Consider the following 20970-nt stretch of genomic DNA (forward strand, 5'->3'; position numbering starts at 1 on the left):
CCCAGGAGATCGAACCTGAGTGGTTTGATTTCCCATGGTAATGTAGATGTAGCCTTCGTATTTGCTAGAATTGAAATCACAGGTGAGCTGCTCTGGGGCTGTGTCTTAGTCCTGAAGTGAGGATGGTGTTGGTGAAAACAATGTAGAAGTGGCAGCAACAATGGTGAGATGTTGCGACAGGCAGCAGAGGCCAGAGTGACAAAACTGATCTGAAGCTGAGGCCTTAGCTGGCCATCCCAACCCACTAAGGGTGGTAGGTGAGCCTATCTCCAGCATCCCTGGACTCTGGGATTTGCTGAGCTCAGGCAACAAAGCATGAGTGAGGTGCAGCAAAGCAAAAGGGGCAGTGGAATGTGGGACAGCCATGCGATTTCCTGCCATATCTGGGACAAACCTGACTGAATTAAGTTGAAGTCATTTTAGGAGTTCATTGGATTAAGATACAAATATTTCTGTATTACTGTGGGATTGTACATAATGTCTCAAACTGGGAGATTCAGCTAATATAAACCATGGGCAGTGTTATAAACTACCAGGGGTCATTTGGGACAAAGGTCAAGACAAGATAAGTGCAGTTCCCAGCACATTTCTAGAAGGGGGTATATCCAAATATACCTCCCCCGGTAATGCGAGAACTCAGCTTCCTGAAGGATGAGACCTTTGTCTGCTGGTCTCGTCAAGTACGCAGAAGTGACTCTCAGATTCATGGGTGTGCTTCTTTTGAGCTGAGATGTTTATGAAATGTAACCTCAGAAAAAACCCTTAGTGGGGTTTGAAGGATTGACTCATCTCACAGCCCTTGGAGTGGAGGTGCTCTCTGGTAAACTTTTATTTGCAGGAGCACAGGTTCTTTTATTGTTTTAATATTTCTCTGTCATGATTTCACCCTAGGAATAAAAAATCTTGTATAGGGAAACCTGGGTGGTAAGTGTGGGGAATTGTGCTGTTTGTAGCCTCTGAGGAGAAAAGCAAAGCAGGCCTGTGTAGAGTCTGGCATGCTGGAAGTTCCACAATGTAGGCAGGGAACAATGCTGTCAGATCAGGAGGGAGAGCAATGTGTGTCTCTACTCCAGCCAAGAGAGGTGACAGTTTTGGAAGCCTGAGAGTCTGTGCCCTTGCTTGCATCATGAAGGAGAAATACAGATGCAGTTGTGCTGAACTGTGACAGCAACTTAAAGGGGCATTAGTCCACTGGACTTTCTCACCACAAGGTGGGAAACTTAGGCAGAGAGTTACTGGTCAAGGTACTGTGGGGCAAGGGTTTACTTGTGGTTTTGCAAACGTCTTAATCATTGCTGTGTTTTTTTTTTCGAATTAATGCTCTTTTTCCTTTTCCTTTTCCTTTTAATGAACTTCTTTTATTATGGAATAGTAACAGATAGGTAGCCGTGTTAGTCTGTACTCCAACAAAACAAAGCAGCAGAAATGTAGCACTTTAAAGATGAAAAAAATGATTTATTTGGTGATGAGCTTTCATGGAACAGACCCACTTCATCAGATCAATCTCATTTCCAATACAGACTGATATTTACAAGTACAGAGTACCAAAATAAGAAAAAATTGCAATAAAAACTGACAAATCAAATAGGATTGAAGGAGGGGGGTGAGAGGTGTGGGGATGTTAATTGTTCTGTCTGAGACAATTACAAGCATCTAAGGAAGGGAAGCAGTCCCTGTAATGCATGAGGTAATTGATGTCTCTGATCATACCACGTGTTAATATGTTGAATTTGAATATGAACTCTAACTCACAAATTTCTCGCTTTAATGTGTTTTTAAATTCTTTATGCTCTAGGACATAAATTCTCAGGACTTTAACAGAATGGCCCACTCCACTGAAGTGTTCACTGACCGGCTCATGAGTATGGAGTTTTTTGATGTCTGCTCTTTGCCCATTTGTTCTTTGACAAAGGTTTTGCCCAGTCTGTCCAATGTACATAGTATCAGGGCATTGCTGGCACATAATGACATATATAATTTTCCTGGAAGTGCATGAGAATGTGCCTTTGATCTTGTAACTAATATTATTAGGTCCAGTGATGGTATCCCCAGAATAAATATGTGGACAAAGTTGGCAGCGGGGTTTGTTGCAAGGAAAAGTTCCAGGACTAGTATTACTGTGGTGTAGCCTGTGATTGCTGGTGAGAATCTTTCTCAGGTTAGGAGGTTGCCTATAGGAAAGGATAGGCCTGTCATCTAGAGCCTTCTGGAGTGTAGCATCCTGATCCAGAATAGGTTGTAGGTTTTTAATGATGCATTGCAGGGGTTTGAGTTGGAGTTCATATTCAAATTTGACACATTAACATATGTTATGAGCAGAGGCATCAATTACCTCATGCATTACAAGGACTGCTTCCCTTCCTTTGATGCTCATAATTGTTTCAGATAGGACAATTAACATCCCTCAGTCTCACCTCTCTCCTTCAATCCTATTTGCTTTGTCAATTTTTATTGCAATTTTTTTCTTATTTTGATCTGATGAAGTGGGTCTGTCCCACGAAAGCTCATCACTGAGTAAATCATTTTGTTCATCTTCAAAGTGCTACATTTCTGCTGCTTTCTTTTATTATTATACTGATGCCCAGTACTTGTGAGTTGTAGATATTTGCTGCTTTAACTACTGCTGATAGGTACACTAATCAGCTTTCATAGCGTTTGCCACTTGTTTGCCTTCATGTGGAAATACAACACGGCTACGTCTACACGTGCCCCAAACTTCGAAATGGCCATGCAAATGGCCATTTCGAAGTTTACTAATGAAGCGCTGAAATGCATATTCAGCGCTTCATTAGCATGCGGGCGGCAGCGGCGCTTCGAAATTGACGAGCCTTGCCGCCGCGCGGCGCGTCCAGACGGGGCTCCTTTTCGAAAGGACGCCACCTTCTTCGAAGTCCCCTTATTGGGACTTATTGGGAATAAGGGGACTTCGAAGAAGGTGGCGTCCTTTCGAAAAGGAGCCCCGTCTGGACGCGCCGCGCGGCGGCAAGGCTCGTCAATTTCGAAGCGCCGCTGCCGCCCGCATGCTAATGAAGCGCTGAATATGCATTTCAGCGCTTCATTAGTAAACTTCGAAATGGCCATTTGCATGGCCATTTCGAAGTTTGGGGCACGTGTAGACACAGTATGGTTGTTTTCCTATACTGTGCATTTGTGAAAGCTGAAAAAACTGGCCCTGTTTCTACTTTTGGTGTTACATGCTATTAAAAGGTCACGTTATATAACACAACCACATCAAAGATGCCAAAAATGTGGATTTGCTGCATGCAGCTGTTAAGACTAATGGAATGATAAATAATCCAAAGTGACAGTAAAAGAACACGAAGGGAATTTCTTTTCCAAACTCTGAAAACAGGATATAGGAGTTATTAAAAGCTCAGGATATTTTAATATAAGCAGAAAGTGCCTCCGGTAATACATTTCATGATTTGTGGTGTCTGTAATGAAAGATTTCATTAGCTTGAACTTGAAACTGAACGGAAAATAGCTCTTCAAATGTTGGGCCAGAGCCTCAGTTGGTAGTTGGAGATAAAAGGCTGCTCATGAGTGAGTGGGGCAGAGGGATTCACTCAGCATGCAGTAGGGAGGGATAGATCAGTGGGTTGAGCATTAGCTTGCTTAAACTCAGGGTTCTGAGACCAATCCTTAAGGCGGCCATTTAGGGATGGGGAAAATACCTCAAAACAAAAAATCCATTAGGGATAGATCCTGATGTGAGTGCAGGGGACTGTACTCAATAACTTCTGAAGGTCCCTTCCAGTTCTATAAGTTAGGTATATCATTGTTATCAGATGAGAGTTTGGGTTGTTATCATGAGGGATGTACAAATGGGATAGTTGTGTTATATAGAGCTAGTACTTAATTATTTTAAATAAGAGCAATTGTACATAAGTGATTTTTCACAGACTTTATAAAAGTTTTTCCTCTACCCCAATGTAGTATAAAAAAATCTGAAGTGTAAATAAGAGAAGAAAAATAGATTTTCATTGCTAGAAAGAATAAACAGGGAGTGCGAAGCCCTACCCCTGTTGAAATTAATAGGAATTTTGCTACTGCCTTCAATGGGAACCAGGATTTTACTAGAGATATTTACATGTCAAGAGACCAGAATGGGGTAAGTATAACGCACACCTAGGCATGGTTCACATTCCCATGTAGTGGAACCTAGACCACTTATACAGAGAAAAAAAAGGCACCTGAGCTCAAACTGTAGCAGCTTATGCCATAAGCTTAAGAGGTCCCAGGTTCAACTCTGCCTGTGGACAGTTAGATAAGCTCTGTGGCCTAAAGCAACAGAGCTGAAAGAGCTCTCTGCTCCTGCTATTGATGAAAGGTGCTGGCATAGGTAGTTTCATTTGCATAGCCTGTCTACCCACCATTCCTCTAGTACAGATAGGGAGTCACCAGAACTATAGATGAACTTGGATTTGGGGGTTAATAGAAACACAGAGAGGTTTCAGAAGAAGAAGAAAGCTGGCTTATTTGTGGCATAACAAAAGAAAAAAAAGATTTCTCTTCAAGGACTAAGGTTTCTTCTGTTCAAGAATCATAAGTGTGCTTGGTTCCCCTTTTGTGGCAGGAGTTAATGAATGCAACAGCCGCTAAGCTAAATGGACTCAGGTGACACTCTGCATACCTTACACTTCAATATCTTTATGCGCTTTATCTGAATCATTAAGTTAGGGTAAAGTGGCAGCATTTCCACACTTTTGGGATGGAGACAGAGCTGCTCAGTGCAACTTGCGGATCCTAACTGTGAGTGGGGTTTGGTGAGGGTGGGTGAGAGAGTGTAGCGCAGGGGCTGTTGTCTGTGGGACATGGTGAGTGGGAGGGGAGTTAGATGGACTAGTGTTAAAGTTGATGGGGGGGTGGCATTTGACTGTTTATTTGTATTATATTTTTGTTACTATGTTTCTTAAGTTTTTGACTGTGTCTCCTTTCCAATAATAAGGATTTCATTATTCATGCACAATCTTGGAGTGAGTGCAAGGGGGGAAAGTTTCTCCCTGTGACAGGCACCTAATGAGGCTGTGTTTAGTTTCTCCAAGTTTCTAGACAGGGCTTAAGCTAGTTTAGTTATTTGCCAAGGAGTCCAGATACAGTAAACACTTTCAAATCTGGCATTCTATTATCCAGAACTCTCAATCAAGTGACATTTTAATCATAAGCGCATTTTAGTTACGTTTTGCAGAAGTACAGTAGAGTGAACGTAATTACAAATAAATAGAGCAAATGCAGTATGTTTACAGTGCACAATAAAGTTGTTCTTAAATAAAGTACTCTGCATACATTTGTTTGTTTGTTAATATCTGTTCTTTTAGTGTTATGCATTGCTAGGCATACCTCTCTATTATGCAGAATATTTGAATATCCAGCAACCTCCCAGTCTCAGGGCTGCTGGATATGAAAGCATTTACTGCATATTGAGCCAGGCTTTTTTTTTTTTCTGTCCTTAGCCATCTGCATTGACTACTGTGATATCGGGGAATGTCTTTAAGGAGTGAGTATCCCAGCCAGAGAGTCTGAGCAGAACAATGTGTGCTGTGCAGGGCTCTGCTGGGGATTTTAAAATGTCCGGGGTACCTGCCCTTTTTGTCCCTATTGGTGACCCTGAAGGTACGTCTGCAGCTAATAAACTGGATGTGTGTAGCCAGCATTTCTGGAAATTAAACCCAAGTTGCTTCAAGTTGAGCACCCAAAAACTGAGGCACCTAGAATTTGTAGTAGTGTTGTGTCTCTGGCTAGACTGGAAGCAAGAAGTACCAAAATTACTGATATTTCTATTGATTCAACTAAATTTTGCAGGTTCGTGTTACAAAGGTTTAAAAAACATCCCTACTCTTGCATCCTTAATTGACCTGAATCTCTCTCTATTCTGAAGATTGTGAAGTTGAAACACACAAACCAGCAAAACCAATAACTCCAGAGAGAGGGCCGAAGGTGCCTATTTGGGAAACTTCTGGAACTAGATTCTTTCTTTATTACGCTTTTTGCAAATGAATACAATGTTTTCAAAGTGGTTTTCTTTGTCATTTGAGCAGAGAAGAACTGGCAAAGGAAATTCAGAAGGATTAATTTAGAGCAGAATCAAAAGCAGTTATCTAACTGCTCCAAATACTATCACATGAAAGGGTAAAAGGAAAAAGAAAGTGGGCTTTCTGGCTTACAGCCATAAACTGCCAATCAAAGCCCCAAATTATGCATTAAGTATTAAAATGGAGAGATGGCAACTGAGTTTATAAAAATGGCAGCTGACATAGAATTCTGGCCCCCCTCTGATCACTTGACAGTAGTGAATGTCTTATTATCAGTACAACCGCTTGCCACTTGGGCATAAGACTTGGTTTCAGGTTGTCTCCAAGGCTGGTATTATAGCCAATTGCTCCAACCAATTTTTTTATATTTAAAGTCATCAGAGATAAACTTCAGCAGCTGTGCCAACAGCCACAAAATGGTCATCCTTGTAGATAGTCCGTTGTGTCCGACGATGACGTCTTGAGCTTGCACAGGCTCACTGGTTGTGGACTTGCATGTGGCTGAGGAATCCATGCTTTGAATGGCATGGGTGTTCACAGTGGGGGCAAGGGAATTGTCCTGGCTCTGTTGGTGGGGCTGCTGCTGTTGGTGATGAGAATGTGCAAAGAACCTGTGCGGGAGAATGTTTAAAGTGGAAAAGCCATTGCACAGGGGCAGTTCCACTTTCTCGACCTCAGAAGCCTGGTTCCAGTGGTACGAAAAGTTGCCACGGCTGGGACTGCCTCAGCTGAAGTGGATGGCCATGCCATCTTAAGTGCTTTGTCATGCCCTTCGCTCTCCACAGAGTGTTGCAGAACCACCTTCCTGGTCATTGGATCTTGCTGTTGATCTCATCCACCCAGTCTGCCGGGGCCGACTTTGCATGCTGAGATAGGCAATTCCCTATCTCACCACAGGTTTAAGACCTGCTGGCTACCCTCATCTGGTTTAGCCCGCCCGTTGAAGAGGTTTATTGGGGTGTAGCCACTGCATGCTACAGCTTCTTGGAGCCACAGGTGAGAGCTGGGTGCCAGATGGGGACAAAAGGTGTGCGAACTGCCCTGAAAAGACATGACAAGTCTCCACACCAGAGGTGCTACCCCTCCCTGGAGACCACACACACCCCAGGTAGTCCTTACAATTATGCTAAACTATCCAACACGGTCTATAGACTGCAGTGTGATGTTCTGCTTCTCAGTATGTAGCCTCCTTTATACTGAATTTTAAACTCTGTATGGCTAACAGATGCAACAGTGATTTACAGTAAATAAATTATAGTTTTGTTCACAATGACGATGACTCAAGATTCTAGTTAGGTGATTCATAGCCAGACCTTTAGAACCCCATGAGTTGTAAACTATTTTGCTTGTCCTCAGGAATTTAGGGGTGGGATAAAATAATAAAGCTTTTTGCTGTTTTTGTTTTAGTTAAATTTCTAGTGCAATCTAGCTGACTATTGCTTTAGTGGTGTAAATCGTTCCTTATTGCTACCCATGCAACCTGAAGCAATAAACCCCTGATATTTTGGCAGGTACTTAGCTTTCCTTTGGGTGATTTTGTAATTAATTTTTGCTTTGACAGACAGTGCAGGTGGCGGTACTAACAAGTGCATTAGTTCTTTTTATTGGGAGAGCTTTAAAAGAGTGATGGCACAATGCAGTCTGCCATTACCATTTGTTTAAAAAACTATATTATTTTTATTGTGCATGTATTGTGTAGCTATTATATAAGGATGAAGAAGCAAAGAATGATTACATAATGTGCAGTTTACTGCTGCACATTGCACTTTAGTGCTCGCTTGTACTGCATAGTTGTCTGATACGTGCCTCTTCTACAGTGCACGGGCTTGATCCTGTCAATGCTAGCCCATGTGAGTATTCCCATTGAAGTTAACTGTGCTAGTCAGAAGACCATCTGTCTATCTAGATTTTATGTTGTCATCATAGCTAAGCACTTGTACCTTAAAGAGACAGAGAAGTAAAAGTCGTTTGCCTCAGGTCACACAGTCAGTTTATTGCCAGAGAGTTTACTGGATTAGGTTCTATGTAATAAAATACAGTTTTAAAGTAATTGTACTTTATCATTTGATACCTTTTTGTTTCTCTCCACTTATTGCAGGCTGACAGCAGTAAATAGAAGCAAATGTCATTACAGGGCAGATTCAGAAATCAAATCACTTTGGGTTCTGTGATGTGCCATGGAAATTCAACTTCAGTCTTGCATGACATGGGACCCAAATGGGTATTTTTGCTGAATCTGGGCTTTTGCTTATAAATGTTATCATTTACTAGAAATGAAACCAATGAACTTGCTCACATGCAGTTAGTTATAAGGGAATTACTTCACTAGAGCAAGGGTCCTTCAACATCATACTTTGCAGAATGACTTAATGGTGTGATTCTTAGCTTTTCTATGGAAGTATAAGGCCATTTTTTCTTCCGCTTTCAATAGTCCTTTGAAATATGGATTTTGCCTTTGCAGCCTGAATTAATTTTTGTCCTTGGTGGGAAAAAAAATCCTTATCCTCCCTGATGTTTTTGTCTAACTCATTTTATACTGAAACAGTGCAAAATGATTACATTTGTTAAACAAAATGACAATGTAACAAAACTGCAGAGATTGTTTCAGAGCACCAACAGTTCCTCTGCATATCAATGACAACAAATTTGCAGCCAAAGTGCCTTTAGAATTTTACTAACTTTCTTCTGGGTATTGGATATTGTAACAATAATATTTTGAACTTCTGTAATGCCTTCCATTCCAAGTGCTTTACGAACATCAAAGAATTCATCCCCAAAACTATCCTGTGTGGTGGTTACAAATACTGATATGCTGAATTTACAGACAGGGAAATCAAAACTCTCTATATCCTAAATGTTCATATTTAAGTGGATGGCGAAATTCTCATTGATCTTAGTGGGTGGGGGATTGAATTCGGAAGCATCAAATAGAATCACTCATCCACTGAGATAATAAGGATCTTTCATTTCCTTATGGGATTGAGCGAGTGCCCACTGAAGTCAATGGCAGTACTGCTGCTGACACCCGTGGGCATTTGGTCAGTCCTCAGGTGACTTTCTTAATGACACATAGGAAGACTCTGGGCCCTGGAATGGTTTTCACACTGCCATTGTGTTGGTGGGGCAGTGTGGGGGATTGTCCAACATGCCTGAGGTGAGCTTGCTCACTTAACCTGGTAACATAAAACATGCCTTTGATTAAAATTTAGAGGTGAGCAATGGTTGCCTTGAGATTGCCGCTTAAGAAGAAGGAGTCACCTAGTTCCTGGCTAATATCGGTGTTTTCTTATGGAGAAAAAATTATCTCTAACGGTGGATATAGAATTTTTGCCAGTGAATTCTCTCTTACCAGGTAGCCCCATAAGTTTCCTTCAGAGTTTTACTCTTTGAAAGCATGCTTGGTTTGGAATGTTACTTAAAAGACTGAATCCATGGGCTGCTGCCAGGGATGCCAGCAGAAGAAGAGTTAATCTTGAAGTATAAAGTTCTTATTAGCTTGTGCAAACTATTATAATCAATCTACTTTTCATTGAGGTGTTTCAAAAAAACAAGATAAAACTACTGTTGTAGGATATTAGCTCATTGCAGCTAGCAGATATATTGTTACTTAAATGCACTCGTGCCATCATAAAGGCACAGTGGACATACTATTATTATAGGTTCTTCCCTCATGTGTGACACATTACCACTGCAGTCACTCTGTTATATTTGAGTACTTTGGCAAGACAGGAGAACCCTGTTTTCTCTTTCTGAATTCACTCCCCAATGCTACTACTGAGATGGCTTAGGTTCTTTCCACAGCAGTTCTATTCTCATTCACTATTTGAAGTTTTTAAGACACAAACTAGGTCTGTTCTCCTTTCTTGCTGTTCTTATTACTGTATGATTTACTCTTTATTTGGTTTAAAAAAATAGGTGGATGCATTGAGGAAAAAATGTTCCTGTTGAGAGAATGTATAGCAGACAATGTCTGCAAGGTGATTTGTAAGTATTTGCATCTCTTTGATTAGCTTCTAGCTCCTCCCAGTTTTTTAACTCAGGAAGACAGTGTGGCAATTTTTTTATTCTTCATTTTAACTTTCAGGCCATGGACCAGCACTTTCAGTGTGTTTGAAAGTCCCTAACCACACTGTGGGCAGCACTGCAATCTAAATAATAAATTATAAGAGCTTCTCAGCTGAAACTTAAGCCTAATAGGAGTGGAAATGAATAGTGGTTATCATAAAAATGCTCTTATGTACTCAGAATTGCTTCCCTCCCTCAAAATAATTTCTCTTCTCTGGGCTCAATCCTGTATCCCTCACATACTCAAAACTCTCAGTGAAGTTTGTGGGAATGCTGTGACAGAAGAGGCCTTCTGACAAAACTAGAGAGTGCCCACACTACAAATGTGTTCTGTCTAGGATCTGTTGACAGAACACAACCTTTTTCCCGGCAGAGTTCTGTCTTGAAAGTTTGAGGCATAGCGCCTCTGTAGACAGAAAAATAGTATTAAAATAGAAGAGAAGATTGGTAGCTCAGCAGATTCAATTTGATGTTTGAATGTCCACTGAGCTTGGCAATTTGATTGCATTTAAAAAAAACCAAAATGTTTCATTACCAATCGAGGTAACATCATGAGTGCACAATAGGTTTTTAATAAAAGTCCTCCCAGACTGGTCTTTATATAGTCTTTTGAATGACCCTAACCAATAGTTAATTTTAATTTGTTGCTTATGGCTGAACAATCATCGTTAACCGTGTTTTCATTAGGTGTTCTTTTTCTGTTATCCCTTAGACTCATAGGTTCAAACACCTTTGCAATTTTCAATTAAATTCCCGAGCTTGGTGAACATTCGAACATCAGAAAGAAAAATAGTATAGACATTCGGGGGTGGGGGGACCCACTGTCGACAGTTCACCTGGCAGCGCTGTTTGTAGAGCTTTCGGTTGGCTGTTCTGTCGACAGAAGGCTGGGCGGTCTGACTGCTCTCTGCCAACAGAGGGTGTTGACAGGGGGAGTCCCGTTAGGTGTGGATGTGTTCTGTAGATAGAGGTTCTGTTGGCAAAACTCTGTTGACAGTGACTTCTGTAGACAGAACTTTGTAGTGTAGACCCAGCTTGAGTGTGCAAAGAATATAAAGATTGGGCCCTATGTGTAGTCCCCATGAGGGTAGGGAGGACGGACACACACACACACACACATTCATGTTTCAGTGAGATCTGAGGAACATGTACTCTGAACAGTAATTGCCTTTCTTTGAAAAACTCAGTTTAGAGGTTTGCTTGTAACCCAAATTGTAAAATATTGGAATCCACTACAGAACAGAAATTCAGTTTTTCATTTAGCTCTACTTACAACAAAGTGGTATGTGAACCATGAAGTTTGGGGAATTCAAATATACACCACATGTTTTAAATGGTGGGCTTTTTGTTGTTGTTGGGGTTTTTTTTGTGGTGAACCTTATTTGAACGATCCACAAATTTGGAAACTGGAGTGGGAATGTTGTAGTAACAGATTTTCCTAGTGACCGTACTGTCCCTTACTGACATCTGGTAGCCAGCAATGCCATGCAAATGACCTTTCTTGTGGGATTTTGGTATGTAGGTCTGGGCTGGAACCAGGAATTTTGGGCAGTCATTGGGATTGCTTCTTACTTTATTTAACTCCATACTTACCTGCATTCAGAGAGTAAGTGTTGTCTTCACAGTCCTTTAGATAGACCCCAAAGGATCTGTCGACATTTACTACCATGTTTTGAAACATCACTTTGCTAAAGAGAATGGTCATAAATCCTGTTACCTCAGAGTGTGAGAATATCTCCCAGCACCTACAGCAGATTTTTTTTAAACAAACCTAGAGCAAAACAAAATTCTATAACAAAATGGCAAAACTCACCTGGCTTGTAGTTTTGTTGCGCACACTATCTGATCTTAATCAGAGGTTTCCCAGAAAGCTATCTGGACACATGATTATTTCCAACTGGTACATTGCACTAATAGTTAAAAATACATTAAAGGACAGTTGGAGAGGTGGAGGAAGAAGGGGAGGACAAACACAAACGGAGAAGAGAGAGATACACGCATTGTGGGGGTAAAGATCAGAGGACTTATGAGCTACTGGAGGGCAACTATAATGGCTGGTCAGGGAGACTTAAAGGTTGAACGAAACATGAGTGGAGTGTTACTCATGAGATAGGATGAGACTGTGACAACCTCACAATGTAGGTGCCTAAATAACTTTGAGGATTTTGGCCTTCATATTTTCAGTTGTGAACCTTAGATGTAGCTGGCACAAGGAAGTTAAGAGATTCTGTACGGAAGGGGAGGTGTCCACAAGGCAATCTCTTTTAATTCCGAGTGCTACATAACTTGACAAAGGTAGATTAGGTTCAGGAATCTTCAGACTTTGTGTGAGCCTGGATCACCCTCTTGCTGTGTGCAGATCTCTGTTTTGAGCAACCCATAGTGTTTTGTGGTTTCGGGTAGAATCAATCTGTGAGTGAGTGGGCAGGTCCATATGATGTTGATAGAAAACCAACTCAATTGCTTCAGTTGAGTTTTGCTTTGAGTTTTAAGTTTGGTGTGACCTAAAATTCAATCTGAAATTTCTGGGGAGTAAGACAGTGCAAACTGCAATAAGATATGCACAGATATCAGTGGTGGAAATGTGCTTAGTTGTGCATGGCTTTGTTTTTAACTTACTCAGAAAAATACCCACATGATGGTAGCTGTAATTTTTTCTTGGTCAGTTGACCATTTAAAAATACAATCAGTATCTTTAAAAGGGATGCTTTTTAAGTACCTTTGCTTTTACTGTGGGTCGAAAGGAAGCATGTTTTACCCTGATCAACCAATTCAGGTTGTATTAGTTCAGGTATCCTCAACATTTTTCCATGGTGTGGCTGCAGATGGATTGTCTCATGGCCCAGCCTTCCCATTTATGATTGCAGGGATCACTTTTTTACCCTTCAGAATCACAGTATATACGCATAGATCTGTAAAATCAGTGCATGAGCCCTAAAATCTGCCTGTTAATTAAACTAGAATTGTTTTGTTAATAATAAAAATCACTGACAGTGCATGATGAATTTACACACCATTACAAACTTGAAGTTTGATCCTCACTTTGTGTAAATCTGACTTCAGTGGAATTACATGGATTGACACCAGCTGAGGATTTAGCCTGAGTACAAGGTACATTTAGTTTCTGTAGAGCATTCAGTCTTAATGTCTGATCACACAAGAGCCGCATCTACATGAGCCGGCTACTTCGAAGTAGCCGTGCCAACTTCGAAATAGCGCCCGCCACGTCTACATGTGGCGAGCTCTATTTCGAAGTTGAAATCGACATAAGGTGGCGAGACGTCGAAGTCGCTATCCCCAACAGGAGATGGGAATAGCGCCCTACTTCGACATTGAACGTCAAAGTAGGGCACGTGTAGATGATCCGCGTCCCGCAACATCGAAATAGCGGGGTCCGCCATGGCTGCCATCAGCTGAGGGGTTGAGAGACGCTCTCTCTCCAGCCCCTGCAGGGCTCTGTGGTCACCGTGTGCAGCAGCCCTTAGCCCAGGGCTTCTGGCTGCTGCTGCTGCAGCTGGGGATCCATGCTGCATGCACAGAGTCTGCAACCAGTTGTCAGCTCTGTGGATCTTGTGCTGTTTAGTGCAAGTGTGTCTGGGAGAGGCCCTTTAAGGGAGCGGCTTGCTGTTGAGTCCACCCTGTGACCCTGTCTGCAGCTGTTCCTGGCACCCTTATTTCGATGTGGGCCGCTTTGGTGTGTAGATGCTCCCCTGCAGCGCCTACTTCGATGTAGTGCTGCCCAGTGTCGACGTTGAACGTCGACGGCACCAGCCCTGGAGGACGTGTAGATGGTATTCATCGAAATAGCTTATTTCGATTTCGCTACATCGAAATAAGCTATTTCGACGTAGCATCCTCGTGTAGATGTAGCTAAGGTGTTGCAAATGCTCATTTCCCTTTTATGACAATGGGAGTTGAGACCACTCATGAAGTGCTCAGCATCTTGCAGGATGTGACCCTAATATAGACAAACTGTATATAGGGCAAAACTATTCCTGGGAGAATTCTCCTTAAAAAAACTTAAAATTCTGGACCAAAAAAAAAGCTTAAATCCTGCTCACAATATTTTAAAATTCTGCCAAATGTTGCATATTTTACTTATCAAAGCAATGCGATATAATCACACCAATTTCAATCATTTTGGTAATTTATTTCAAAATACCTGTCAGCAACTCTGTAACAATACATACAACAACAACAAAAAAATTCAGGAAATGTTTTTTGACAAATAGATTTCTTACTGGGCATAGTAACATAGAACTCTGAGTTATAATTAAACTACAATACAGAACTGCATTTCCCACGCCCCTATGAAGCAGGGGAAATTTGGATAATGGAGTAGCTGAGGGAGAGATAAGTGATTGCAGAGAAGGAGCCTGATTGTGAACCTGGACAATTGTTGGGTGTATGGAACAGTTTTTCTTTTTGGTGTGGACGGATTGTTAGGGAGCTTTCCCCCTGCAGGCACTAGCTGCTTCCTAGCATCCACCATTGAGCCAGGGTCCCCCATCCTTGCACTCCTTCTCAGCCAGCCCATCTCCATTCTTTCCCCATATGGCCCTGCATCTCTGTCCCATTCCTGTGTGTCCCTGCACTCCCTGTGCCCTCACTCAGCCACATCCTTTTCCACCATGTGGCCATGCACCCTGCTGCCCGAGGTGGCCTTTTGCTCCACTCAGCCACCCCCTTCCCCCATGTGGGCCTACACCCCTCCACCTATTCCTGTCTGTCACTGCATCCCCTATTCAGCCAGTCCCTTCCCCCATTCCTATGTGTCCCTGCACCTTACTCACTGTTCCTATGTGAACAGCAAGATATATCTGTTAGTCTATAAGGTGCCACAGGACTTCTTGTTCTCGAAGATACAGACTAATATGGCTACCTCTCTCATACTGTTCCTATGTGTATTCCGGAAACCCCCACTCCCATTCAGCCCTCTCTTACATGTGCTTCTGCCACTAGTCCTTGTTAAGCCCAGTCTGTGACATCCCCACCATAGGCCCACGTGCCTCAGCTCAGTCCCCACATATCCTGTGCTTCCTGACTGGGTCCCAAAGGGTGCTGTGAGGAGCATAGCCTTTTCTCTTCCCTATCTGCAGCTAATGGGGCAGGGAGAGGCATACTGCAGCACTTTTCCGGCAGATATATTTACTGTGGGGAAAGCATTCTGCATGGCACGTGAACTCTGCATGGGTGTAGTGGTGCAGAATTCCCCCAGGAGTAGGTAAGCGACAGGATGACAGTGTGGAAAGCAAGTCAAAGGAGGCATTACTGATGTATGTGGGGAGATTTGGATGAGAAGAGAAAGGAAGGGGGGCTTGGGGGAAGAAAGCGGGATGCTGTTCCATGCAAAAGGCATGGTACGAGGGGAGAAGAAGAAGAGAAACATAAATCTCTTTAGAACACTGAGCCAGATGCACCTCATGTGGTTCTTTCTCTGGGCAGATGACCATGCTAAACTCTTAGGTTAACAGCGGTGAATGGATAGTACATGGTATTGGGGTAGAGGGACATTTATTTTCATTATCTTTCTGAATGGGTACCAAGTGATGAACTGACCATCTGTGTGTGCTAAACTGCTGCTCAACTTGTATCATGCTGTCTTCCAGAAAAAAGCCTTAGGGCAGTATGTGCTTGGAGATACCCCAAATGGGATTTGTTTTGACTAAACATGGAAGGTTTCAGGCCTAGAGTGCAAGTTCATATATGAAATAAATAGTTTGTCTAATGTAATTCTTATGTTGAAATTTTGTTACTGGACATATGGGACAAACTGTTCCTCATGTAAAGTTGAGTCTGGATGAGGTCTGTTTTACTTGATGGTTATGATTATCAGACTTACCACGTCACACTCATTTCCAAGAATGGACACTCACATTGCTTTTAATTTTCAAATTGCATTTGTGATGAAGGATTTTGCATTTATTTTCATTATCTTTCTGAATGGGTACCAAGTGATGAACTGACCATCTGTGTGTGCTAAACTGCTGCTCAACTTGTATCATGCTGTCTTCCAGAAAAAAGCCTTAGGGCAGTATGTGCTTGGAGATACCCCAAATGGGATTTGTTTTGACTAAACATGGAAGGTTTCAGGCCTAGAGTGCAAGTTCATATATGAAATAAATAGTTTGTCTAATGTAATTCTTATGTTGAAATTTTGTTACTGGACATATGGGACAAACTGTTCCTCATGTAAAGTTGAGTCTGGATGAGGTCTGTTTTACTTGATGGTTATGATTATCAGACTTACCACGTCACACTCATTTCCAAGAATGGACACTCACATTGCTTTTAATTTTCAAATTGCATTTGTGATGAAGGATTTTGCATGTGTCCATAGCCAATGTCACTTATTTTCATCATCAACTTACAAGAACAAGTTATTCTTCGTAACTGGTTTTCAGCTATAACTGAGGACTGGCTGTCCATGCAAATGCAATAACCACAACTGTGCACAACAGAGGTTAGCTGTGTAGTACATATGCACTACTACTGGAATGTACTGAGTGCATACTGAGTGTATGAGAGAAACTGCTTCCACCTTGCAAATGTGCAAATCTATTTTTAAACATTTGAAGTTGAATGCCCTTCATGGCACTGGAAGATTTGTGCAAAATGTTTCACTTGAGCCATGTGTATGTGTTCAAAATCAGCCTTTAGAATTTGAATATATTTGTTGAAAAATTTTATGAGACATGTTTTTCCTCAAGATATATTTAACCTTTTAAATTGTCTATTTGCCGTGTACTTAGAAGTCCACGTAAGCAAGTCTCCAGCTGAAAGTACCGGGGTACTCTGGGTGTGTGTGTGTGTGTGTGTGTGTGTGTGTGTGTGTGTGTGTGTGTGTGTGTGAGAGAGAGAGAGAGAGAGACAGAGAGAGAGAGAGAGAGAGAGAGAATTAGCATAAACAAAGGCAAGTACAAGAAAACCAAACCTTGATTATTAATTTACAATGAAATTTTAAAGAAAATCTGTTTGTGTAAATCCAGTCTGTACACATCAGGGTTTATAGACCCATGAAAGCTGTTTATGATGAGTTAAAAATATGAAACTTTTGTAAACTGACTTGAAGTTTTCATATCGCTCTGCCTAACAAGATACTCAGAAGTGTCTTCTAAACTGGTAGTTACTTGGACTGATTCTCCATTCATCAGTCCTGTTAGGCTACGTCTACAAGTGCACGCTACATCGAAATAGTCTATTTCGATGAATAACGTCTACACGTGCTCCAGGACTGGCAACGTCGACGTTCAACTTCGACGTTGGGCAGCACCACATCGAAATAGGCGCTGCGAGGGAACGTCTACACGCCAAAGTAGCACACATCGAAATAAGGGTGCCAGGAACAGCTGCAGACAGGGTCACAGGGCGGACTCAACAGCAAGCCGCTCCCTTAAAGGGCCCCTCCCAGACACAGTTGCACTAAACAACACAAGATCCACAGAGCCGACAACTGGTTGCACACCCTGTGCATGCATCATGGATCCCCAGCTGCCGCAGCAGCAGCCAGAAGCCCTGGGCTAAGGGCTGCTGCACACGATGACCATAGAGCCCCGCAGGGGCTGGAGAGAGAGCGTCTCTCAACCCCTCAGCTGCTGGCTGCCATGGCGGACCCCGCTATTTCGATGTTGCGGGACGCAGATCGTCTACATGTGCCCTACTTCGACATTCAACTTCCAAGTAGGGCGCTATTCCCAACCCCTCATGGGGTTAGCGACTTCGACGTCTTGCCACCTAACGTCGATGTTAACATCGAAATAGCGCCCAACACATGTAGCCGTGACGGGCACTATTTCGAAGTTGGTGCCGCTACTTCGAAGTAGCGTGCACATGTAGACGCAGCCTTAGAGAGTCAGTGACAACAGTGCATAACAGGGGCCAAGAGGGTATAGAATGCTACTCCATCATGCTGTTCATCTTTGCACTCCATTTGCACTAGTGTACCTGACAGCACATTGTGCAGAGCAGAGGGCTTTTATCTGGTCAAATGCGATTCTGCTACCATAAGATGAGGGCCTTGGTAGTGGATCTGAGTCCTGAAATTGAGTTAATATGTGAAAAATTATGACCCCTTTTCATTTCTTACCTTCAAGCAAGTTACGTAAAGCTGGTTAGAAATCACATGCACGGCCACAGAAGTTGCTGAGAGGATGGTTGAAAAGGGCCAGATTCTGCCATCCCTACTTATGTTGAATAGTTTGTGGCTACTGAAAATGTGTAAAAGTGTCAGAATATATCTTTTAAGCAACAGCAGTAGCTTCATTATCTGAGCACCATACTCTTTATAAAACTTCAGTAAAATAAACATAATTATTTTAGCCAATTCTGTCTGACTTACTGTTCTCTAGGAATTACAGTATTATCCAAACCCCGTGCTTAAAATATAAAATTGGCATTTTGTCAATACCACATAAGTGGAATGTTGTTTTGGAAATGCTTATGTCAGAAACATTTTCCCTTCCAGAGCAGAAGTGGTAAAATGAGTCCTCTTAAAAATACTGTGACAAAGGCTCACTGCACTAGTACCAAAAATGTCCTTCAAAGATATGGAGCCACATTCTGAGCTGTGACCCCCATGAGAGAGACTTTATGCTCCCTTTCATCTCCTAGACTGTGGGTTGCTTGAGAAACTGTTGCAGTCTTTACCCTAAATCCAAAGAGTTCAGAGGCTACGCTAATTTAATGCAGCATTACCTAGACACTGGTGGATTGCTTTCCAGCCCAGAATTACCAAAACTCACAGCACTGTAGCTACTCCCCTGTCTATCTATTTCCATTACCCTTCTACGTAAGTCCTGCAATTGGCCCCACCCCAACAGTCTCCCATGGCAGTGACTGGAAGAGCATAAAAAAGCCACAGCAATAGACCATCAGACATTAAGAAAACTAGATTTCTGTAAGTCTATGCCTACACTACAGAGTTTTGTTGACAAAACTGGGGTTTTGTCACCAAAACCTAGGGAGTGTGTAGGTTCCACAGGAGACTGTGGAGACCGAGCCCAGAATCACCTGTCTGACTTAGAGGGAAAGCCATATCGGAACCAACAGCACAATTGTACAAAATGAATTATTTTCCTCCATATTTCTTTGTTACATGGGATCTGAAGTACAGTTTTCTTCCTTTCAGTTTTTGTCAGAGTTTTTTGACAGCATCTTTCAGTTGCCGTGGAGATAACTGAGATCCCAGATTTGTCATTATGGCTTTGTTACAGAATTTGTTTTAGGGGAAAATAACAAGAAAATCCCCAAACACAAAAAGTCCATCCAAAATGGACAGGATTCTGTACCCACAGATGTCATTCATCTCCTGATGGATATTTTTTGTCATAACTCGGGTGAGAGGCAATTAGGTTTCAAAAGTTTCAGGATCAAACAAATGACGTGAGAGGGGCTCTCTGCTGTGTAAATCAGCCCAGAATTCACTTCAGGATTGAAATCCTGCTGTTTATAGTACATAATTTCAGTTGGTGACCTCAGAAACTAAGCTGGGTCACAGCTGATGGATATTTGGATGGAGCAACCCCAGAAAGCATTCACCTGCTACACGACATGTGAATGATGATTCACGAGATGACACACCTACCTCTCAATGAGCACAGAAACCAAGCCCCAGCGTGATATTTGGGGTACTGCAACTGGACAGATTCTATTTCAGGGAGATGTAAAGCAAAGCTGTTGTCCCACTGTATTGAATTCCAATATGCATAATTGTGTTCTGCAAATTACTTTGTTCAGTATTTTCAGATAGATCTTGTCTACACTACTGTGGGCCATCGACCTAAGATAAGCAAATTCAGCTATGTGAATAATGTATCTGAAGTCTAAGTACTAAGTCTACTTACCGCGGTATGTTCACCATTATAAGTCAACAGCTAATGCTCTTCTGTTGACTCCATTTACTCTCTTGTTTTGGTGGAGTATTAGAGTCAATGGGAGAGCACTCAGTGGTCAATTTTTCTGTTTATATTAGATAAACCTGCTGGGTTGATCTCTGCCTAGCAATTTAGCCTGTAGTGAAGACATAGGATCTTGGATATGGGGGATTATCTTCTCTTTCCTAGGTCCACTACTTGTAGAATAAAGCAATTTTTTACACATTTGTACAATCTTGGTTTAGTTGAAGCTAAAGCTGTCAAGATTTAAAAATAATCAGGGTTAATCATGTGTTTAAAATTGTGGCTAATCATGCGGTTTAATAATAAATTCCATTTATTTAAAGATTTTAGGATTTTTTTACGCTTTCAAATATATCGATTTCAATTAAAATACATTACAAACCAAAAGAACAAGTATTTTCCATTCACCTAATATAAGTACTGTAAAGAATCTCTTTTTCATGAAAGTTGAAATTACTAATATAGAATTTTGTACAAAATACCTGCATTTAAAGGTAAAACAGGGTAAAACTTCAGAGCTTGCAAGTCCATTCAGTCCTATTTCTTTGTCAGCCAATTGCTCAGACAAACAAGTTCAGTTACAATTTTGCAGGAGCTAGTGCTGCCTGCTTCTTGCTTACAGTGTGACCTGAAAGTGAGAACAAGTGTTTTTGTGGCACTGTTGCAGCCAGTGATGCATGATATTTATGTGCCAGGTGTGCTGAAGATTCATGTGTCCTATTATGCCACAACCACCATTCTAGAGGCCATACAGCCATGCTGATGATAGGTTCTGCTTGATTATGATAAAAAGCAGAGCAGATGAACACATTCATTTTTGTCGTCTGAGTCAGATGCCACCAACAGAAGGTTGTTTTTCTTTTTTTGGTGGCTTGGTTCTGTAGTTTCTGTATCAGTGTGGTACTTCCTTATGACTGCTGAAAATCACACCTGATCCTTCTTAAACCTTGGGTTGAGTGCTGTAACTATTTTAGAAA

At 41.8% G+C, this 20970-nt stretch overlaps 1 long non-coding RNA gene across 1 annotated transcript in view; it reads left to right on the plus strand.

The window, feature by feature from the left end:
* Positions 1–1196: 1196 nt before the first annotated feature.
* LOC142017985 (uncharacterized) overlaps positions 1197–20970 on the plus strand; it is a 61712-nt gene continuing 41938 nt past the window's right edge. The window contains exons 1-2 of the long non-coding RNA XR_012646641.1: positions 1197–1244; positions 5454–5497. This is a non-coding gene — a long non-coding RNA (uncharacterized LOC142017985). The remainder of the gene's footprint in view (positions 1245–5453; positions 5498–20970) is intronic.

This window comes from Carettochelys insculpta, chromosome 9 (genome assembly GCF_033958435.1).
Source record: "Carettochelys insculpta isolate YL-2023 chromosome 9, ASM3395843v1, whole genome shotgun sequence".
NCBI classification, from domain to species: Eukaryota; Metazoa; Chordata; order Testudines; family Carettochelyidae; genus Carettochelys; species Carettochelys insculpta.